We start from the raw sequence: 24,919 nt of genomic DNA, 5'->3' as shown, positions 1-24,919 counted from the left end.
GCTTTTGCTGAACACCCTCAATGAATTGCACACTTGATTGCAACTGGAGAGTGGTTGGTGAAGTGATTAAATACTTCTTTTCTTCTCTTTAGGGCTTGTTTGAGCTTTTCTCAGATGTGAACTTGAATGTTTGTAAAACTTATGATTTTCTACTTCAAGAGAGTATTTATTATCATCATTTACATTTAAAAATATCTTAGTATTAGTTTAGAGCCATTGAAAAGTGTTTAATACACATTAAATGCACCAAACATGGATTAAAAACTAGCCGTTATGAAGCTCGCCTTGAATGGGTCGTCCCAAATGGGTCATCCCACTGTGACTGAGAAGTCTCCTGAGCCACCTCATTTGGTCAGTCTAAAACTCAGATTTTCTATTTTGGTCTCAAGATCTCAGAGATCATCCTAGGTGGGTCATCCCACTGCATGAGTCATCCCAAGTAGGTCATCCCACTGTGTGCTATGAGCCAAAATGAAGCATGCCGGCTACCCAATGAAAGGAGATGACCCAGATGGATCTTTTCATTTTGTGCCAACCCAGTTTTTTATGTATTTAAGATCTAAAACTTATTCGAACACTTTCAAATACTCTCAAATAGATTCAAATCAATTTGACACTCTCAAAATACTTCGAAAACTTTTCCAACTTGTAGAAACTTCAATTTTGGCACACTTGAAGAAGCTTTTCAAACTCAATCTTTTAGATTACTTGAAATATCATAAAAATATTTTCCAAAGATAAGAAACACATTAGTAGCCCCCTCAAATGGTTTGTGATTATCAAAATCAATTCTTGGAGCAACAATTTGATACATACTGATGTATTGGATCTACAAACATGTTTGTCATAAATTTAGATTATTTGAAATGTTCAAACAATTCTATAATAAGGTAGAGAAATGAACTAGAAAGAGCATTGAAACTCTTCAGTCAGATCAAAGAAGAGAATGCCTTTTCAGTGAGTTTTTTGACATATCTAGAAGAGAATAGGATTCTCTCTTATTGGAATCAACTTTGTTAGACATAGTTCGATCCATGATGATGTTTATAAGTCTCTCAATCTTCTTTTAGGGTTATGCTCTTAAGATTGCTTTTATGTTCTGAACTGGATTCCAAATTAATCAGTTGCAAAAACTCCATATGAGATATAGACTAGGCATAAGCCGATACTTTATTACATTAGGGTTTGAGAGTGTTTGCTTTATGTCGAGTATTTACAAATCGATTAGTTTGGATCTCGATCTCATATATATTATTTTGTAGGGTGCCCCAAAGAATCTAGGGGATATAACTTCTATCTTGCTAAAGAACAAAAGTTATTCAGTATTCCTTTCAGAAAAAGAGTACCTTGATGAAGGTACTGATGCCTTTAATATAGAACTTATGAAGTTCGACAGATAGAAAAATCGACATAATCTGGTGAACCCATAAAACCATATTTGATTAGATCAAACTTGAAATCCATTATAGAGGCACTATTAAAGAGATCCGATAAAATACCGCATCTGTCGGATAGATATTTTGATTTCTAATTTTGAGATATGATCCTGTTGAACTCGATGAGAACAACAAAGATTTGATCACCTACATAGATGCCATGCAAGGATTCAACTTTGATTAATGGCTTGAAGTCATAGGTCCAAAATGGAGTCTATGAAGGTCAATGATGTATGGACACTCGTTGATTCACTCAAAGGGTAAAGCCCATAGAGTGTAAGTGGATCTTCAATAGGATCAGAGTAGCGTAGATGAGAAGGTGGAGACCTAAAAAGCTTATCTGATTGCCTAAGGATATTGTCAATATTATGGTATTGACAATAACAAGATATTTTCTCTTGTGGTAATGCTAAATATTTTGAAGTTGAAACGTATATTTTGATAAGTGATCAAAATGCATGGCTTCATTGAGAACGAAGAAGAACCTTGCAAACACAAATGGGTTAATAGTTCTATGAGTGTATTTCTTATTTTGTATGTGAATGAAATTTTTTTAATCGAGAATGATATTTTTTACATTACAGAAAATAAAGGTTTCACTATTATCATAGTTCTCCATAAAGGACTTTGAGAAAAGCATCTCTCATCCTAGTGATGAAGATCTATAGAGATAGATTTAAGAGGCTGCTTGGGTTTTTCCAGTCCAACAGACATAGGATGTTTATGAGTAGAATTTATTCTATCATTACACCATGTATGAGATTGGATATTCTATACTCACTAGAGTAGTGAGTGGATACTTACAAGATCTAGGTGACAATCATTAGAAGGTCATCCTTAAGTATTTGAGAAATACTAAGGACCGGTGACTCAGTTATGGAGAATTTGACTTAAAACTTATAGAGTGTGACTCTAATTTTTAGTTGGACATAATAATAGCAAGAATGTGTCAGAGTATATTCTTATGCTAAATAATGGAGCAATCTGTTGGAAAGGTTCTAAGCAAAAAAATATAGTCAAATTCAAATTGTGAGGCAGAATGCATTGCAGCATTCGATGCTTACAAGGAAGCTATGTAATTGTACAAGTTTACTAGCAAGCTAGGAGTGGCACCCTCTGATGATGATCCTGCTGTATTGTACAGCACTGAAGCCATAGCTCATGGCAAGGAGCCGAAGTCCCATTAGCTTACCAGGTATTCTGCATTGCTACCACCTTATTCAGCAAAAACTATTAAGGTGACGTCAATCTTTAGAAGATCAACAGAAAGAAGAACGTGACCAATCTATTTACTAAAGCATTGATATCTAGGAGTTTTGAGATGATAAATCGAAGATGGATATATGATACTATACTGATTGGCTTTAGTCCAAGTAGAAGTTATTGGAAAATATGTCCTAAAGCCAATCGTGTGATGATTGTACTAATTATAAATATATATGAATTGATAAATAATAAAAGTTATTTGATATTTTTCATCATAAAGTTACATCTTCTAACGAACTCCTATATTATGATGAAGTCCTTAGGACTACTTTGATCGATAAAGAAGGATTTATCACGTATTCTTTAAATTGGTTCGCCATCAAACGATATGCTATTATTATGACGATAGTGATATCAAGTGTAGGTCATTGTGTGCCATATGTATTAGTTATCCTCGTAACCAAATAATATGAAGATACTGGTATGGCATGCAGGTGAGATATAGGAGTACATCTTCATGAAACGTGACCAACTGTGAAGCACTCTGCTGTCAAGGGTAGCTCTCGAAGGGTATGGGTATAAGTGTCCCTCCAACCTGAGATCACCATGGTGACTTGCATGTAACTCACTGTACTTTAGTATCAAACTAATTGAGTTTCTAATTTGGTGATGGAAAATTTTTGGGTGCAGTCAAGTACTTGTCAAATCGGTGCGTGAGTCAAGATGGGATTGACCCCTTTGAATTAGTAGGAGATATGCATCAGTGTATTTGAATTTAGTAAAATATGGGCCCGGATAATCCATGTGATGGATTTAAAAAATATTGAAATATAATATGAATGATTTATCTAGGATTGATAGTTAAATCTTAAGTTGTCCTCCAGTATTAGGATCAAAAAAATGAATTATACGATAACCATACGTCAATAGGTTCTTGAATGTTGCTTCATCATCATTCGACCTATCCGGACGTCGGGTCATTATTGCTAGATGGTTATATCAATTGATTTAAAAAATTATTTTTATCCTACCAGCTTAGATTTGAACCTATGGGGTCATACTCAAAAAAAATTTTTAACTGATCATGTGGCTGATCAACGATTGAGAATCATTCAAGGGCTTAATCATCAATTCGATTGATGATTAACCTTTTGTAAAAGTTACAATAAATTAATTCATCAAATATTAGTGAATTAATGAAAGATTAATTAGTAATTAGATTGTTGATTAACTTAATTTAATTGAATAAAAAAGATTAAATAAATCTAATTAAATTAGATTCAATTAGGTTTCACCCGATTAGGTTATGAGATGACCTAATCGCTAAGGAAGAACTGTCCCTAATTTGATTAGGACTTTGATTCAGTCAATTTTTAATTTGATTAAAATTTAATTAAAAATTTATAAATCTAATTAGATTAAATTTTATATATTTTATTTGGGCTAAACCAGATATGATTTGGTTCGGATTCAGATAAGGAAATTAAGAGTCCTTATTGGAATAGGACTATTCTCCTTGCATCAACCCAGTTTGTACATCATATATCTCTACGTACAAAATTGTTTTATATGATATTTTTTTACATAAAAGAGTCCATTCCTTTATATATCTCACATCAAAATTTGATTTAGTTTTGATAAAAGAAAGGTTCTAAATTAGATTTCAAAATATTTCTTATCAGGAGAATTTATTCTCATCCGGATCAATCTTTCCATGCCAATAAATTTTTTTCTCCATATATGTGTAACATTTTAAGGAGATTTTTTATGAGAGATCAGTTGGAGAACTAATTTACTATAAAAAAAATATAGGAAAGGACATCCCATATATTTTTAGTATATTTTAAGATATAGAATTATGAAGGGAGGCAGAATCCTGTAAGAGTCCAGAATCATTAGGACTCTTCACCCCACCTCCTTATATGCCTATAAAATGGGTTTTTGTGGTTTCTTTTATGTGTGAAAGATACCAAAAGAGAGCTCTTCATATGATAAAATTTTGGGCATGGTTCATGATGTAAAAAATAGAGAGGAGGGTCCTCTCTCTTGGGGTGTGCACAAAAATCTGAATTTTAGATTTTTGATCTTTTGGGTTTGGAAAGAGAGAATAAATTAGAAAAAAATTATTTTTTTCTTCATCTTTTTTTTACCTCTTCATCTCTTCTAGAAGTCCATCTTCAACCTCTGAAAAAATTTTAAAAATTTGAAAAAAGGATCCAAATCAGCCAGGAAGAAGGTCATCGCACGAGCTAGCACTCCTGAGAAGATCGATCAGATCGGGGCTTCGAGTGAATTTTTCATAGAGGCCGGATGCATGTATGGCTGCAAGCAACCAGTAAAGATCCTCTCTACCATGTCTCTCAATAGCAAAGATCATCGACCCATGATCAGGTATAGAGTTCTGAATGCATATTAGAAGTAGATGTGATCTACTGCTTATATGCATGCATGTTGATTTTATCTTAAAATTATTTTAGATTTTATATGCAACATAATATGTCATAGATCTTAGAGTAGATTGATTTGATAATTAGATCATATGTATGTTAGATTAATTTGATTAATCTGATTATCTTCCATTATAATTTTTTGAAAAAATTTCAAAATACATGCATGAAATTGCCTACGCATTCCAACATGAGATACATATGAATAGGTATTTGGGTTTGACATATTTCTATATCCATCGTCTTTTCAGGATGTTGTATGATCGAAAGATTGAATTGCTCGGTAACTCATCACGGAAGGATAATTTTGATATTTTCATCAAATTCTAAATCTTTCGGATAGTCATAACATATTGCTAGACATCAATCTTGACTTGTGAACTCACCAGAATTAAAAGATTTTAATTCAAAAATCAATTAGAAAGAATCTTAGTTGATTGGGATACTTGAGCTGATCTAATCCAATCGGATTAGGGTTATGTCAAGAGTCTTGATCCACTGCTGGCTAGATTTGAAACCCAATGGATCACACACAATAGATATTTAGTCTTGGTCCAATCTATTTAGATTTATTATAAATATAATGGGTTAATTAAATTGCTAGCACATAAATTAACCCAAGTTCTCAATTGGGTTCAGTGCAAAGGTGTTTGTGCTAACCCTTTGCTTATTGCCTTGACCTAATATGATTAGGTTTGAACCATCTAATTATTAGTTGGCTTATCTAAATTTTATGAAAGAGTTTCATATGGAATCTATCTTCTCCATACCAAAACCACACACATAAAATTAATTGGCATCACATTTATTTTGGAAGTTAAGGAGAGGAATCCTTCTCCTTTACTTATCTTAATTTCCTTACAACTTCCACATGTCCCTTATTTTTGTGCACCATCAGATGGCACCTTGAAATATGGGGCATGGAAGAGGAGAAGGAGTCCTTCTCTAGGAAGGAACTCCATGCCAAAATAGATAAGGGACGCCCACTTTTTTATGCGGTGAAATGGAAGAGTCCATTTCATAACAAACTCTTAATTCTTTCCTTTAATTCTCCACATGTTTCTTAATTTCTTGTGACATGAGATGCCTCTTAGGATTATAAGCACAGAAGAGAAGGAAGAGTCCTTCTTTGGCAAGGAGTTTGAACACCAAATAAATTGGATAGCCTTTCATATATGCATTGAGTTTATGGAAGAGTCTTAATTGTTAAGGACTCTTGGTATCTCACGCTAATTCCTTTCCCATGCACCAAGAGTTGGTGTTATAATTTTTTTAGGTAGAGGAAGAGTTTTTCTACTATTTAATCTCTTCTATTTTCATGCCATCCCTTTGAATTCCATGAAAAAAAATTAATGGATATCGTGTAAGGAAGATGGGACGCCAAGAGTTGGTGCCCCTTAGTGTCTTATGTGGTGCCCCTTCATTCCTTATATAAGGGGCATCCCATATGGCATAAAAATCATCCAAAAATTGGTTTGGATATGGGATTAGATAAGGAAGAGGTGGAAAAATTTTGAAGTAAAAAAGACAATGAAAAGGGAAAGAAAAATAGAAAGGAAGGGAAGAGAGATAATGAAAAGCATGAGATGCTTGTCCAAAAATCAGATTGTTCATGTGTTGAACATAAAATCTGATTTATGTGTGGTAAGATCTTTTAGGAAAGAATATCTAAAAATATACTAGTAGAGATCATGAAGGCATACAAGTAATGGTGCAATCAGTTCTTGCGAAGGACGGTTGACAGCGAGCTTGCGAAGAAGGCTACAGCACCATATCGAGTTGGGAAGGGCCCTGATCAGTCCCATGTGGATCATCATTGGAGGGCTTCTACTTTGGAGTCTCTTGAAGGTCTCAAAATTATTAGATCATCATCTTCTCATGGGTATATAACTCCTAGTCTCTTTTTGATATATATGTTTTTGATCATTTGATTGTAATCATCAAGGGATTTCTAAGATTTTGTGTTCCGATGCTCTTGTTTAATTGTTAAACCTTAATTTCAATTGTTGAATGCATGATAAAAATTTTGAAATTTATATTTTGTTGCATCACCAAAATCCAACAGTGGTATTAGAGCCACCCTTATTTGATTCAATCAAATTTCTTATTATTTTTGTGATATAGATTAGATCCAGTTCAAACTATGTCAAAATCAGATTTTTTGATTGATGTTTACTTGACGTTCTTGATATATTTTTTTTTATAATAAAACGTTATCAATCTATGTTCAAATCTTGGATATAAAATTTTATGGTCTTTAGACTTGTGAGATAAGTTTAAGATGAGATCTCATGATCTAATTTTTGACGGAATTGAAGTCCAGTGCATGTGATGCGCGGACCCTTGGAATGCTACATATGGATGTAAATTTGCCAAGACTTAGGATATTTGCATTTGATACATCTACCTAAGATCCAAAGGCCAACTACCATGTTATCAGGCACTCACCATTGTGAGTCGACCATTTTGGTTGTTGTTCGAGATATGTGTGGAGTCGAAAAAATATTTGGTCATGGAAAGAAAGATCAGACATGGATTAGGATTTTTGTCGGTAGATTTATTTAACTATAATTCATTAATCTAAAGTGTTTAGAATTAATAATTATAGATTAAATCAAATTTATAGTTCTAATTTAATTAGAAGTCATGTTTTAATTTAGGTTAATCAAATTATCATTTACCTAATTTGATTAGGTGTTGAGTCATGGTTGACCGAATCTATGCTAACCTAATTGGATTAGAGTTAATCTAAGAATTGGTCAACTCAACTCAAATAATTGACTTAAAGTTAATTAATCTTTGGGTCAAGTGTTGAACTTGAATCGAAACCCTAGATGGGTCCTATACCCATATATTTAAACATCTTTGTTGACATATGTATGAATGATATCACAATAAAAATAATATGATTAGTTTGTTATAATATTTTATAATTATTATAAAATATATGTTGAGTTATTATGGAGTATGGTACATCCATATGATGGATGTTTGCATGAATGCTTCCATATTGACTGATTATATAAATACATCTGCAAGAGTTGCAATAGGGACTGGGTGTCCCTGATGTATAATATTATTAGCTAAATTTTTCTTTTTTATATTTCTAATTGTTGATTAAAATTTTTACATATTGATATAAAATAATAGAAAAAAATATTTAAAAATAAATAAAAATTATTTTTTTTATTTTTAAATAAAGATCAAGCATTCATGGTAGTCTAGTGATAAAGACTAGACTACCAATTTTTTTTTGGAGAGCCGAGGCACATTAAGATTGACCATGAAATGGTTCAATCTATGATGCATCTAGGTTAGACCCATAGATCATCCTGTGGCTCGGATGATTTTTTAAAAATCCATAACTATTTAAAAGTCCATAATTAGAATTTACATAGCATATGATGTACGTATATATTTAGGATGTGCTTGAGACCTAAGTCCCTCATTCAAATTATATTAAATCATAATGATGAAGTGTTGAGAACACTACCCATGTCTTCCTTCATGCTAAGACTTTATTATGTTAAAAACCATAGTAGGCTTGTTGTGCTATCCATAAGGCTTGCTATCGAGGACTGATTTGATACTGTCTTGGTGCATAATGAAGCTAATTGTAATTAGCTCATACTAGGTCAATAGAGTATGTCAAAAATTGTAGTGAGTTTGTTGTGCTATTCACAAGGCTTGCTATAGTGATTGGTATGATATTGACTTAGTGATGCTTATGGTATATTCTAATAGTGCTGCCTTGTTGTGCTATCCACAAGGATAGTATTGTTCAGGTATAATCATATAGAATTAAAGAGTATGACTTAACTAAAATACTATAATTTATTGTACTATCCATAAGGCTATAAGTATTTTAGAGATAAAAGTTATGTTGAGAGTTGCATGAGATGCAATTAGTAAAGAATTACTTACCTTTGAACTCATAAGAGCTTGTTGTACTATCTACAAGCTTTTTTATGAAAAATTGAGATCTCAACCCTACTAAGAAACTTTATGATAAGGTTTCTCAATTTCATACTTGAGGGCTCTAAAATTTGTTAAAATAGTAGAAGATAAATTAGATAAAAACCTCATCTAACTTGTGTATGTCATCATGAGTAATCCTTGAATGTTCTTATATACACATATGCATCTTTAATATCACTATATAGTAAATTTTTTAAATAGATCGAACATCATGGAATGGTTGAGGAAAAGAAGGTGAAGAATGTCTTCACTAGGGTATCTAATTTAGTATTACAGTAATAATGAACATTAGAATTAAATTATAAAAGTTGTCTTGCAAGTATGAAGCAGGAGCAAGATGCAAAAGTTGTATCTGCTAATAATTTGTATGAGATACAAATTAATTATCATTGAGTATTTTAGCTTTAAAATATTAGATAAGTGATACCTTATATAGGTTCTACTTATGCAAAGTATTACTGAAACTATAAAGCTGAAGTAAGGTGACTACTTACCTTTTGGCACTGATGGATAGTCCATTCATGCTGAGGCTATAGGTGTTGGAAATAGTATCCCAAAGCCAATCGTCAGCCTGTTGATGGTTGTGCTCATTCCTGTATTAGTATATGAATTATAAATAAATAAAAATTATTTTGACATTTATTCATCACAAATTGTTTCATCTTCTAATGAACTCCTGTGTTGTGGTGAAGTCCTTAGGACTATTTAGACTCGACAAAGGAAGATTTATCGTTTAGTCCTTAAACTTGTTCGCAACCAAATGATACGTTGTTACCAAGGACAACAATATTTATCAAGCATAGGTCGTTGTGTGCCATATGGGTTGATTGTCCTCTTAACCATGGAGTGTGGAGACACTGGTATGGCATACAGGTGAGATGTAAGGGTACATCTGCACTGAACGTGACCGACTCTGGAGTTTTTTCTGCTGTCAAGATTTGCTCCGATGGGATATGGGTATAGATGTCCCTCCGACCTGAGACTGCCACGGTGACTTACAAGCAACTCACTGCACTTAGGCACTGGACTACCTGAATTTTTAATTCAGTGACGGAAGGCTGCTGGGTGTAGTCAAGTACTTGACTTGTCATTGTGTATGTCAAGATGGGATTGACCACTCCAGTTCAGGAGCTGTGTACAGTCATATTTTAATTTAGCAAAACCTTGACCAGAGTAGTCCTAGTGAGGAGTCACAGGACTGATTGAGTTGAGCATGATTTGGATGATCTAATCAGGGTTGACAGTTTAACCCTGAGTCGTCCTATACACAGAGGTCAAAAGGGATGAATTATACAGTAACCATATTCACATAGATTCTGAGTGTTGCGATTGTGATTATTCGATCTATCCAGATATTGGATATCATTGCTAGATGGTCACTTCGATTAGTACAGAAATTGGTTCCTGTGCTCCCGACTTAGGTTCGAACCTGCGGGGTCACACACATTAGAGGTTCCTATCTGATCTGATGGCTGGTGAAGAGTCTCACTGGACTGAGACTCTTTGACCAAGAGTCCAAATGCTCGGAGACTCTGTGATTGAGAATCAGGATTCTCTGATCACGAGCTCCACACATTTTGGGTACCGAGGTCAAGAGTCCCACTGGTTTGGGACTCTTCGATCAAGGTTTCATATCGATGGACTTTGATGCCAGATTGCCCATCGAATTTGGACTCAATATTTATGAGAAGTTTAATTAGTGATTTGATCACTAATTAACTCAATTCAATTGAGTAATTATTTTTGGATCAAGTCCAATTGAATTGGATTCAGTTGGGTTTGACCCGATTAGGTTAAGTGTTGACCTAATCGCCAAGGTGGTTTGGTCCCTGATCTGATCAGGGGTTGGGCTTAGTCTATTCCTGATTTAATTAGAATTTTATTGAGCTTAATTAAGGCTAATTAAGTTGGGTTTAACTTAGTCTAATTGTGCCTAACCTATTTTGATTAGGTTGGCTCAACTAGGTTGAAACCACTTTGACCTCATCTCCCTGTGCCACCTCACTTATCTGCGTTCATTTGAATTCACAAGAAACAACTTCTCGTGAATTTCCTCCCATGCAGAAGCCTTCCCATGCAGAAGCCTTCCCATGCCCTCCCTTGTGCACCACTTATCTGGAAAAAGATTGGTTTGTTGGCCATTCAAATTCAAAGGATGTTTGAATTTGAATGGGCAACTAATCCATGCGCCACCCACCTATCTTGTGCACCATTTAATCTACACGAGAAAGAGTTTCTCGTGTAAATTCTCCACGCACAAAGAACCCATGCCTCCTCTCTTCTCTTGCCCAGAGTGGATAAGGATGGGTTGGTTTGCATTTGAATTTAAATTTGATTTGAATTCAAGTGAGCAACCACCTATCTTTATCCTCTCACATGGATAAGACGCATCTTGCACTGTTTTAAAAGAGAAGAGAAGGTGAGGCATGCGTAGAATTCTGAGAGAGAATAGTGGGCGTGAGGAAGCCTTGTGCATGAGTTGGAAGTTCAAAAACTTTCGAGAGAAAAGAAAAGAAAAGAAACAAAAGTGGACACAGGGTTTTCAGTGAGTACCCTAGGGTTTCTGCCTAGGGTTCGGAAAGTAAGAAGGTGAGCTACGAGTGTCGTGAGCCCACCAAACTTTTGAGAGAGCTTCATCAACCTCTCAAGCACCTTTGCTGATAATTTAGAATGTTCAAAGAGTCAGCAGATATCGATCGATGGAGTTCGATCAGCATCGGCCGTTGAAAGAGTTCTGTGATGAACTAGCATTCGTGAGGAGCCGATCAGATCAAAAACTTCATGTGGATGATCCACAGAGGCCAGACATACTGTGTGGTTGTATTACGATGATCGAATCTTCCCAATGGTGATTAGACTGCGGCGATCAACTACCCGCACAAAGGTAATGTGTTTTGAATACATAACAGTAAAAGGTTTACTGTAGAATTCAAAATTTTAAATTTAAATGCATTCTATATATATCATATTTAGATCCTTGTGTAGGGTTAATATATGTTAATTAATTAGATTAATTAATAATTTTTACTGTAAAATTATAATTTTGAAAAAGTTTTAAAATTATCGTATTACCCCGGTACTGAAATTCACTTCAAATGGTATCAGACTAGGTTCTAAAATATGATATACATTTGCATGCATAGATTAAGTAGTAATCTAAAAGTTTATATTTGAAATTTGAAATTTAAAATTTAAAATTTAAAATTTAAAATTTGAAATTTAAAATTCAAAATTTAAAATTCAAAAATTTAAAATTTAAAATTTAAAATTTGAAATTTTTTTGAAATTTCAAATTTGAAATTCAAAATTTTAAATTTTAAATTTGAAATTCAAAAATTTGAAATTTGAAATTTGTTTAAAATTTGAAATTCAAAATTTAAAATTTAAAATTTAAAATTTAAATTTTAAAATTGGTATATTTAGATATACTTGATCCAAGTAGCAAGTAGTCTAATTGGGTTGGTTGCCATGATCGTCCGGTCATAGGAGAAAAGTAAGGTTTAAAGGCCCTCTCTTCTCATTCGATGGAGTTCTCCTATGGCAGTAGGGGTGCCGATGCGATTATATCCCATACAGATGAAGCAGCGAAAGGACTTTATTTGTAAAGGTTCAATTGTAAAATTTATCATGAATGTATTAGATTAGATCTAAAGGAATATTCATGATTTATTTTGATTGAGTTATTTTCTGTTAAGTAATTAGAAATAGGATTGCTGTTTATGAAATGTACTGATCCGTTTGTGAAATGAGTCAACACATTTGGTGAACAAAAAATGAAACCTTTCAAATTTGAAAATTATTTTTGAAATGCCAAACCCTGACCCATCAGCCCAAATACTTAATTAAAAGAATTAAGTGTTGTCTAGTTGGTCTAGAATTGTGAATTAAGACCTAAGACAATTGCATAAACTTGTGGGTCAATGGGTTAGATGGATTAGGTCCATAATTGGGTTAGACCTAAGATTAGCTTAAAGAAATGGACTAAATTAGAGTAATTGATCAAATCTAATCAAAAGTTGAATTAGATTAGGTCAAGGATACTCTCGACTCAACTCCAATAGTTGTAGTTGAATGGGTCCATGTCTTTAACTAGACCAAGATGGACTTAATTCATGGCTACACAGTGGAACCCTATTTACTAAGTTGATCAAATTAAAACTAATGAACCGGTTCGTGTTTAAGGTAAGTTTGACAGTCTAACCAGTGGTTTTTAAGTGGGAGCTACTCGCATTGATTCGATCTTTGACGAGTTAATGGCATATCCTCACCACTGATCTCACTTATCTGGCCAACCTGGTGAGTTAGATTTTGATTAGATCACTTAGTGATTAGGACTCACCCATGTCATTAGGTAAATCAGTGTGACTGATTTAGGTGCTCCTAATGCCGGCTTTAATTAAATCTTTTTTTAATCTGACTTGGTGAAGTCAGTGGGAGGATTGAAATTAGCTAGTTACTTTCTTCTCTTCTATCCTTTAATAAAATCCTCAAAAATTATTAGGTCTCTAAAAATGATTAAATTATACTGAAAACTAAGTCATAGCCTCCCATTAAGTGAGTGATAATGAGTCCATTAGTTTAATAATCACTGGAGGCCCAAAGGCCTGGTGCTTATTGACTAATGAAATTATCATTCATAATATGATCATTTGGTTGAGTCTTTCTAATGGTGGTCAGGTTGGCCGGCCAAAGTCGGGCCTGATCATTTATTGATCTGATTCACCAAATCAAGTCATGTTAATGGTTGGACCTAACCAGATCTTTTCAGTAGAGGCCAAAGCCTACTGATTAGGTTCTGGGGCAAAATCCATTACTAAAAATTATTTAGAGAAACAACTGGTTATGAACCTACCCATAGATGCACATGGGTTGACCAACCAAAGTTGGGCTCGTGTGTGGTCTGTGTGGATTCTAGTACCCACTAAGGAATTAAAGTAATTCTTTGAATTAGAGGTTGATGCTACCAGTTTGTAAAAATACCGGGAGAAATTTTAGACTAAAGTCCAAGTCCTTAGTATTAATAATTTATGTACTAATAAAGGTCTGATTTTTCTTTATGCAGCTATAGCCACTACCCTGTCGCTCCGGTCATTATTAGATAATGACAAACTCATGGGACCTAATTTCGATAGCTGGTATCGAAAATTAAAAATCATCCTTGAGCATGAGCGGATCCTAGAGGGGTGGTCCGAGACACTTACCAAAAGTGGCTCAATGACCACACCACCATTCGGTGCATAAAGCTGGCGGCAATGAATGATGAGTTCAGCTGTAGGTTCGAGAACGTCCAGCCACAGGAGATGCTTCAAATGTTGAACGACTCCTTTGGCACGCCTGACGATGTTGAAAAGTATAAAACTAATTGTGCCATTTTCAATGCTCGGATGAGGGATGGGGCCTCAGTCATCGATCATGTACTGTACATGATCGAAATGATTGAGCGCCTAAGTAAACTGGGCTTTCCCTTTCATGAGCAGCTCGGTAAGGATGCGATCCTTAATTCTTTACCCAAGTCCTTCCTCCCCTTCCTTACTCATTTTTGGATGACAAAGCCTGCAGTGAACTACCACGGCTTGTTGTGGTTGCTGCAGAACTTTGAGAAGGACCACCAGCTCCATAAGGAGTCAATGAATATTGTGAGAGGATCTTCTTCTGATCGTCGACCCTTTAAGAAAGGGAAGAAGAACAAGAAGAAGAAGAATAAGAAGGTGCAGCCGCATGCTGGGATGTCTGCACAGGATCAGACCAAGAAGCACAAGCTCGATCAAAGCCAGGCAGAGTGCTTCTTTTGCAAGAAGCAGGGGCACTGGAAGAGAAACTGTCCTCTATACATTGCCTCCCTGGATCCGAACAGGCCGAAGAAGAAGCAAGGTAATTATATGATAACACCTTGCAACTTTTTCATTTGTGATACTACTGCCTGGGTATTGGATACCGGAAGCCCTTATCATATCTCTAATTCGATGCAGGGTCTGCAGGTCAGTAGGAGATTTGATGAAGGTAAGAGGTTCCTGAACGTTGGAGATGGAAGCAAAGTTCTAGTTCTAGCTTTAGGAATCATGAACCTTGTAATCAATTCTCGTAATATAATTCTGAGTGAATGTCATTATTGTCTAAGTTTTTTATTAAATATTATTTCTGTAGGCCTTTTGGCCATGTACAGTTATGAATTTTTAATAAAAGAAAATGTTTGCAATATCATTTGGAATGGTATTACAATATTTGTTGGATAACTAAATAATGGAATTTACTTACTATCACAGCCTGTTAATGTGGTTCAAACCTCCAGTAAATGCCCTAGAATGGATAATATGTCAGAAGTCTACCTTTGGTATTGTAGGCTAGGTCATATCAATAAGAACAGGATAAACAGGTTGGCTCAAGAAGGAATTCTTGAAGTTGGTGATTGTGAATCACTTCCAACCTGTAAGTCCTGTCTTCTTGGGAAGATGACCAAGTCACCTTTTACTGGAAAAGGTGAGCGAGCCAGTGAACTCTTGGGTCTGATACATTCTGATGTATGTGGACCCATGAGCTCAAGTGCAAGAGGTGGATATTTCTATTTCATAACCTTCACAGACGACCTATCGAGGTATGGGTATGTCTACTTAATGAAGCATAAATCAGAGTCGTTTGAAATGTTCAAACTATTTTGAAATGAGGTAGAAAAATAAACGGAGAAGTGTATTAAAACTCTTCGATCTGATTGAGGAGGTAAATACCTTTCCAATGAGTTTCTGACATATCTTGGGGAGAATGGGATTCTCTCTCAATGGACTCCTCTTAGAACACTGCAGCATAATGGTGTGTCTGAAAGGAGGAATCGGACCTTGTTGGACATGGTTCGATCCATGATAAGATTTGCTGGTCTGTTGATCTTCTTCTGGGGATATGCGCTCGAATCGGCTTGTTACCTTCTAAATAGGATTCCGAGTAAGTTTGTAACCAAAATACCATATGAGATATGGATAGGACGTAAGCCAGTACTCTCCCACCTTAGGGTTGGGGGGTGTCCGGTTTATGTTAAACATTTAATTACGGACAAGCTTGGACCTAGATTTGACAAGTGTTATTTCATAGGGTTCCCAAAAGAGACCAAAGAGTATTATTTCTACCTAGATGATGAGCAAAAGGTGTTTGTCAGTCTTAAGGCAATCTTTTTGAAAAAGGAGTTCCTTGGTGAAGGGACTGTTGCCTCTAAGGTCAAACTTGAGGAAGTTCGATAGGTGGAAAAACCGACACAAGTAGCTGAACCTGAACCGAATTTGGTTAGATCAAATCCAGAGCCCATTGTTCTTGCACCCTTAAGGCGGTTTGGTAGAGTACCACGTTAACCGGATAGATACTTTGGTTTTTTGGTTCGGGATGGTGATCCTGTCGAACTTGATGAAAATGATGAAGATCCGATCACCTACATGGATGCAATGCAAAGACCTGACTCTGAGAAATGGCTAGAGGCCATGAAATCCAAAATGGAATCCATGACTTTCAATGATGTGTGGACATTGGTTGACCCACCCAAAGGAGTAAAACCCATAGGGTGTAAGTGGGTCTTCAAGAGGAAGAGAGGTGCAGACGGAAAGGTGGAGACCTATAAAGCCCGTCTGGTTGCCAAGGGATATCGTCAACATTATGGTATAGACTATGACAAGACATTTTTTCCTATGGCAATGCTCAAATCCATTCGGATTATGCTTGTGATAGCTACCCATCTGGACTATAAAATCTGACAGATGGATGTGAAAATAGCTTTCCTAAATGGAGAGCTGGACGAAGAGGTGTATATGATACAACCTGAAGGGTTCACATCCACAGATGAGTCTAAGGTGTGCAAGCTACAGAGGTCCATTTATGGACTTAAGCAAGCATCCCAGAGTTGGAACATACGTTTTGATAGGATGATCAAAACGTATGGCTTCATTAAGAATGGAGAAGAGCCCTGCATTTATAAGTGGGCTAATAGTCCAGTAGTGGTATTTCTTATATTGTATGTGGATGATATTCTCTTAATCGAGAATGATGTCCCTGCATTACAGAGAATAAAGATTTGGCTATCACCATAGTTCTCCATGAAGGATCTGGGAGAAGCTTCCTACATCCTAGGGATGAGGATCTGTAGGGATAGATCTAAAAGGTTGCCTGGCTTATCCCAATCCACGTACATTGATACTATGCTGAAGAGGTTCAGCATGGAGAATTCCAAGAAAGGCTATCTACCGATACGCCATGGAATTGCTCTCTCGAAAAGGGATTGTCTGACAATACCTCAAGAGAGAGAGCATATGGGTAGAATTCTATATGCTTTGGTAGTGGAATCTATCATATACGCCATGACATGTACATGATCAGATGTGGCATACTCACTAGGGGTAGTGAGTAGATACCAATCTAATCCAGGGGAGAATCACTGGAAGGTTGTTAAAATCATCCTAAAGTATTTAAGAAATACTAAGGACCAGTGGCTTGTTTATGGTGAATCGGACTTGAGACTTATAGGGTTTACAGACTCTAGTTTTCAGTCTGATCACGATGACAGTAAGAGTGTGTCGGAATTTGTTTTTACCCTTAATGGTGGGGCTGTCTGCTAGAAGAGTTCCAAGCAGCACACAGTGGCTGATTCAGTTTGTGAGGCAGAGTATGTTGCTGCATCAGATGCTGCCAAAGAAGTGGTGTAGCTGAGAAAATTCATCACTGAGCTTGAAGTAGTACCCTCCCTTGTTGGTCCAGTTCTGCTCTACTGTGACAGCTCTGAAGCCATTGCTCAGGCAAAGGAACCGAAGGCACACCAGCGGACGAAGCATATTCTGCACCGCTACCATCTCATCCGAAAAATCGTGGATCGAGGTGACATCGACCTTCAAAAGATCGACGGAAAGGAGAACTTGGCCGACCCATTCACTAAAGCCACTGCGGTGAAAGAGTTCGACGACTTCAAGTCGAAGGTGGATATTAGATACTGCACCGATTGGCTTTAGGTCACGTGAAAGATTGTTGGGAATAGTATCCCAAAACCAATCATCAGCCTATTGACGATTGTGCTCATTCCTGTATTAGTATATGAATTATAAATAAATAAAAGTTATTTTGATATTTATTCATCACAAATTGTTTCATCTTCTAATGAATTTCTGTGTTGTGGTGAAGTTCTTAGGACTATTTAGACTCGACAAAAGAGGATTTATCGTTTAGTCCTTAAACCTGTTCGCGACCAAATGATACATTGTTACCAAGGACAACAACATTTATCAAGCATAGGTCGTTGTGTGCCATATGGGTTGGTTGTCCTCTTAACCAAGGAGTGTGGAGACACTGGTATGGCATACAGGTGAGATGTAAGGGTACATCTGCACTGAACGTGACCAATTTTGGAGCTTTTTCTGCTGTCAAGATTTGCTCTGATGGGATATGGGTATAAATGTCCCTCCGACCTGAGACCATCATGGTGACTTACAAGCAACTCACTGCACTTAGGCACTGGACTACCTGAATTTCTAATTCAGTGACAGAAGACTGCTGGGTGTAGTCAAGTATTTGACTTGTCGGTGCGTGTGTCAAGATGGGATTGACCACTCCAGTTCAGGAGCTGTGTACAGTCGTATTTCAATTTAGCAAAACCTTGGCCAGGGTAGTCCTAGTGAGGAGTCATAGGACTGATTGAGTTGAGCACGATTCGGATGATCTAATTAGGGTTGACAGTTTAACCCTGAGTCATCCTATACACAGGGTTCAAAAAAGATGAATTTGTTATGATCTAGGTGGTGTGCCCAAGGCCCAGGAGACCAAGGCTAAGGCCAAGGTCCATCATTCATGAGGGCTTCATGGAGGCTCTAGGGCTAGTTGGGCCCTAGGTTGAAAGGCTTTGGGCCTTTCGGGTTCTTGAGGTCTAGGTTATGTGGGCCTCAAGGGACCAACTCTTTATGAGCCAGGTCTGAACCCAGGATAGGTGAGATTAGGTCGAGTCATGGGTATACATGGGCTTGGGTTAACCTAATCTCCCATAGAGTTGGTCAAGGGAGTTTTGGGTTTGGGTCACTTGACCCTGTGTTTATATATACATGTACTGTATAGGTTTGATTAAGCCAAGAAAATATAGAACTCTTTCTCCCAAGTCTCTCTCTATCTTCTCCCTCTCTCTCCAGCCATTCTCCATGCCCCAGGAGCAAGAAACCCTAGGGTTTCTTGCCATCAGGTCCCAAAAAGGCAGGAAAAGCAAGGAGGTGCAAGCCCCTTCCCCCTTGCAGCCGCCAACCAGATCTTCTCTCCCTCTCTTGTAGCCACCCAAACACTAGGTCCAGAACCTAAAATCTCTTGAGAAGAGGTTGGTACAAGTTTCTTTCAGATCTGGAGTTGATCTGAGGTCGTTTAAGATGCGAGTGAGATCTCCATCAACAGATCTACAGGAAAGGCTGCAGTAGGACAGATCTGTAAGGTTTGTCTCTATCTACCTTCTTTCCTATCTAGAATATCCCAATTTAAGATCTATGAATTGAAAGACCTCAGTTCAGGTCTGATCTAGTTGGGTACCAGATCTTGAATTTTTTATAGGTGATTTCAGAGGCATTCTTCATCTGGAACGAAAGGCTGATGAAGAAGACAGCAACCAGGCTGATTTCGTAAAGGGCCTTAGATCGAGTCCAGAAGTCTCCAAATTTGTTCGTTGCTGGTTCTGCTGCACCCAAGGTCCATGGGAGGAGCTAGAATCGAGCTCCAATAGTTGGTATCAGAGCCACAGTGGTGAGAAAGCGGTTCCAAGTGCGAGAAGTTGAAGATCCCAAGTGCTGAAAATTTTCAGCAAGGTACCATCAAGGTATATTCTACACTTCTTGATTTTATATTGCTCGTTTGGCTTGGATCCAGTCATGGGCAGCAGTATGAAGGTTGATTTCGAGAAGTTTGATGGCAAAAGAAATTTTTCCATGTGAAAAATCCGGATGGAGGATCTTCTGGTGCAAGCAGATCTGGATCAGGCTTTGTATGAGAAGCCTGAGGGAATGATAGATAGACAGTGGGCATCGTTGGAGAAGAAAGCATGCTCGGTGATCAGAGGATGTTTGGCGGATGTGGCGTTGTATTCGATGCTGGAAGAAAAGACCTCGAAGGGCCTTTGGTCGAAGTTGCACACCATGTATATGGGGAAGAATATGTGCAACAAGCTAATACTGAAGAAGAGGTTGTACAGTCTTCGGATGCAGGAGGGATCTGATGTGATTGGCCATATTCAGAGGTTCGACCAGTTGTGCACGGAGTTGATGAATATTGGGGTGAAGCTAGATGAGGAGGACAAGTTCCTGTTGCTTTTGTGTTCGCTGCCAGGATCATATGACTCTTTGGTGACTACACTGCTGTACGGCAAGGAGACTTTGGAATATGAGGACATGGTCTCGATGCTGAGGTCAATGAGCAAAAAAAAAAGTTGACCAGAGATCGGGCTCCCCAAGAGGGTTTGGCAGTAGGAGAGAGGACAGGTAGAGGCAGAGGCAGAAGCAAGTCCAGGGGGCAGTCCAAGTCCAGGAAGGGAAAGAAAGAGATGAAATGCTTCAAGTGCAACGAGTTTGGGCACTTCAAGCGAGAATGCCCATTATGGAAGAGCAAGAAGGGAGAAAGAAGTGGCTCAGAATCAGTGAGTGCAGTTGCTGGACAGCAGGTGGAGGATGATCTACTTGTGGTATCAGATGGTCACAGGCATTACACAGAGGAGTGGATACTAGACTCTGCGTGCTCACATCACTACACACCACACAGGTCTTGGTTTGCGACATACTCCAAGACAGATGAGGGATCAGTGACTCTAGGCAACAATCATCCTTGCAAGCTGGCTGGGATAGGAACAGTCAGGGTGAGGATGTTTGATGGGATTGTGAGGACATTGACAAATGTAAAGCACATCCCGGAGTTGGAAAAGAATCTGGTGTCACTAAGCTACTTGGAGCGCAGTGGATACAGCTTCAGCAGTAGGGCTAGAAGCGAAATACTGAACATCTCCAATGGAGCTATGGTAGTGATGAGAGGCAGGAGGTTGGACAATAACTTCTATCGTATGGAGGGATCTGTGGTGACTGGAGAGTCTGATGCAGCAGCTGCAGCACAGGACCAGCAGGGGGCTTACAGGATGTGGCACTACCGCCTAGGCCAAATGGGTGACAAGGGACTGAGGGAGTTGAGCAGGAGAGGACTCATCTCTGATCTGGAGGATGGTGCTATAGGGGAGATCTATGAGCCTTGCCAGATGGGAAAGCAGAGGAGAGTTCAGTTCAACATCAGTACAGCCCGCAGTGCAGCCCCTCTGGAGTTAGTACACACGGATGTGTGGGGACCAGCCCCAGTTTCAGCTAGGAATGGGGCCAGATACTTCATGACCCTGATTGATGATTTCTCAAGAAAACTCTGGATTTACTTCATGAGAGAGAAGTCAGAGGTCTTCACCAAGTTCAAGATCTGGAGAGCTGAGGTAGAGAAGGAGCAGGGGAGGAGCGTGAAGTGTCTGAGGTCAGACAATGGTGGGGAGTACACCAGCAGAGAGTTCCAGGACTACTGTGAGGAGTGTGGGATCAGGAGACATGTCTCAATTAAGGAGACTCCACAGCAGAATGGGGTGATCGAGAGGATGAACAGAATACTTCTGAAAAAGGTACGATGCATGAGGCTGCAGGCAGGGCTTCCAAAGGAGTTCTGGGTTGACACAGTAGACGCAGCGGGTTACTTGGTCAATCGATCACCTCACATTAGGTTGGATGGCAGGCTTCCAGAGAAGATGTGGTCTGGGAGGACAGTTGGGCTGGGCCATCTACGGGTATTTGGGTGCACGGCCTATTTGCACATTGGAGCTGGTGAGCGGAGCAAGCTAGACGCCAGATCACGCAAGGCGGTGTTTCTAGGCTATCCGCGAGGAGTCAAGGGATACAGGCTGTGGGATCCCTTGGAAAAGAAGGTCATCATTAGTTGTGATATGACTTTTGATGAGGAGTCAGTCCTACAGAGGCGAGCAGGCATGGAGGAGCAGCAGGAGCAGGAGGAGGTCCAGCAGGGCACTGCTGGACAGCTAACCTCTTTGATTTTGCCTCTTGCAGGTACTACTGGAGGACATGACATTCAGGTGGAGCACCTATCTAAGGTGTCTCCACAGGTGGAGAGGACTCGGATGGATGATCGAGGTGGAGAGGTCCAGCAGGAGTGAGCTGGATCGAGGACTGATATCGGTGTTGCCCTACACAAGCCCAAGAGGACCATTAGGCAACCGGACCGATATGGCTTCTAGGAGATGCTGTCATATGCCCTGGTGACAGTGAATGGAGACCCATATATGTATCAGGAGGCTATTGAGAGCCAGGACAAAGAGCGGTGGGTCCAAGCGATGTCCGAGGAGATGCAGTCTCTCCACCAGAACCAGACGTGGCGATTGGTGCAGTTGCCACAGGGGAAGAGGCCCATTGGCTGCAAATGGGTCTACAGTAGCAAGGAAGGGCCTTCAGAGCAGGGAGGTATCAGATTCAAGGTGAGGTTAGTGGCCAAGGGATACTCCCAGAAGGAAGGCATCGACTTCAGCGAGGTCTTCTCTCCCGTCGTCAGACATACTTCTATCAGAGTGTTGCTGAGCATTGTAGCAGCTCAGGATTTAGAACTGGAGCAGATGGATGTCAAGACGGCATTCCTCCATGGGCATTTAGAGGAGAGGATTTACATGGAGCAGCCATCAGTTTCAGGGATCCAGGATCAGAGGGAAAGGTTTGTTTGTTGCAGAAGTCGCTGTACGGGCTGAAGCAGTCACCGAGGCAATGGTACAAACGGTTCGACTCCTATGTGCATGGCATTGGACTTTCCAGGTGCGAGTTTGATCCCTGTGTTTATGTTCAGTCTCTTGAGAATGGTTCTAGGGTGTTCCTTCTCTTGTATGTGGATGACATGCTTATAGCATGCAAGAGTAGGAAGGTTGTGCAGGATCTGAAGGCATCCTTATCTCGGGAGTTTGAGATGAAGGATTTGGGCCCTAAAAGGAAGATCCTAGGCATGGAGATTTTCAGAGACCGAGCCCGGAGGGTGCTGCATCTATCTCAGGGGGGCTACATACAGAAGGTCTTAGAGAGGTTCGAGATGAAGGGAGCAAAGCCGACAGAGCTGCCACTTGCCGGTCACTTCAGACTCTTGAAGATCATGGTGCCACAGACTGAGGTGGAGGCTCAGGAGATGGAGAAGGTCCCTTATGCTTCAGGATTTGGGAGCTTGATGTATGCAATGGTCTGTTGTAGGCCAGACATCGCTCATGCAGTGAGTCAGGTTAGCAGGTTCATGGCGCAGCCTGGTAGGGAGCACTGGAGAGCTCTGAAGTGGATATTCAGATACTTGACGGGTTCAGTTGGAGTTGGCATCTGCTACGGACAGCGAGGAGGTGCAGTGGGATACTCTGACATGTCCAGGGAGGCTCAGGGGCTGATTGGCGGTTATGTAGATGCAAACTTCGGTGGAGATGTGGATACCCGGAGGTCTACGACGGGCTTCATCTTTAGCCTGTATGGAAGTCCTATTTCTTGGAGATCATGTCTGCAGCCTATCACGGCCCTATCCACTACAGAGGCAGAGTACATTGGGCTGACAGAAGTAGCTAAGGAGGCAATTTGCCTGAAGGGTTTGTTGACGGAGATGGGCCTTACTCAGGAGGTCATTAGAGTGCACTGTGACAGCCAGAGTGTACTTCTATTAGCACAGAACTCAGTCTATCATGCAAGGATAAAGCACATCAACATTCAGTATCATCGAATCAGGAAACTTGTGGAGGATGGTGAGGTGGAGCTGGTAAAGGTACACACCAAGGAGAACCCAGTTGATGCACTTACGAAGGTACTTCCACGGGACAGCTTTCAGAGATGTGTTGAGCTGATTCGGCTGATGGACAGAGTGGAGCTGGTTGAGGCCTTGGGACACCAAGGTGGAGATTCTTATGATCCAGGTGGTGTGCCCAAGGCCCAGGGGACCAAGGCTAAGGCCAATGTCCATCATTCATGAGGGCTTCATGGAGGCTCTAGGGCTAGTTGAGCCCTAGGTTGAAAGGCTATGGGCCTTTCAGGTTCTTGAGATCTAGGTTATGTGGGCCTCAAGGGACCAACTCTTTATGGGCCAGATCTGGGCCCAAGATAGGTGAGATTAGGTCAAGTCATGGGTGTACATGAGTTTGGGTTAACCTAATCTCCCATAGAGTTGGTCAAAGGAGTTTTGGATTTGGGTCACTTGACCCTGTGTTTATATATACATGTACTGTATAGGTTTGATTAAGCCAAGAAAATATAGAACTCTTTCTTCCAAGTCTCTTTCTCTCTTCTCCCTCTCTCTCCAGCCATTTTCCACACCCCAGGAGCAAGAAACCCTAGGGTTTCTTGTTGCCAGGTCCCAAAAAGGCAGGAAAAGCAAGGAGGCGCAAGCCCCTTCCCCCTTGCAGCTGCCAACCAGATCTTCTCTCCCTCTCTTGCAGCTGCCCAAACACTAGGTCCAGGACCTGAAATCTCTTGAGAAGAGGTTGGTACAAGTTTCTCTCAAATCTGGAGTTGATCTGAGGTCGTTTGAGATGCGGGTGAGATCTCCATCAACAGATCTACAGAAAAGGCTGCAGCAGGACAGATCTGCGAGGTCTATCTCCATCTACCTTCTTTCCTATCTAGAATATCCTGATTCGAGATCTACAAATTGAAAGACCTTGGTCCAGGTCTGATATGGTTGGGTACCAGATCTTGAATTTTTTAGAGGTGATTTCAGAGATGTTCTTCATCTGGAACGAAAGGCTGATGAAGAAGACAGCAACCAGGTTGATTTCGTAAAGGGCCTTAGATCGAGCCCAGAAGTCTCCAGATTTGTTCGTTGCTGGTT

The 24,919-nt window shown here is 39.2% G+C and overlaps 1 long non-coding RNA gene across 1 annotated transcript; it reads left to right on the top strand.

The window, feature by feature from the left end:
• The first annotated feature begins 8,323 nt into the window (after positions 1-8,323).
• Positions 8,324-15,158, top strand: LOC140857814 (uncharacterized). The gene is made up of 3 exons (XR_012141231.1): positions 8,324-11,951; positions 14,130-14,938; positions 15,037-15,158. It is a non-coding gene; the product is annotated as an uncharacterized lncRNA (long non-coding RNA).
• Positions 15,159-24,919: the final 9,761 nt, after the last annotated feature.

The sequence above is a fragment of the Elaeis guineensis genome, chromosome 5 (assembly GCF_000442705.2).
Source record: "Elaeis guineensis isolate ETL-2024a chromosome 5, EG11, whole genome shotgun sequence".
In the NCBI taxonomy this organism is placed as follows: Eukaryota; Viridiplantae; Streptophyta; class Magnoliopsida; order Arecales; family Arecaceae; genus Elaeis; species Elaeis guineensis.
The sequence above is the reverse complement of the archived record's forward strand: the minus strand, read 5'-3'. Positions and strand labels throughout refer to the sequence as shown.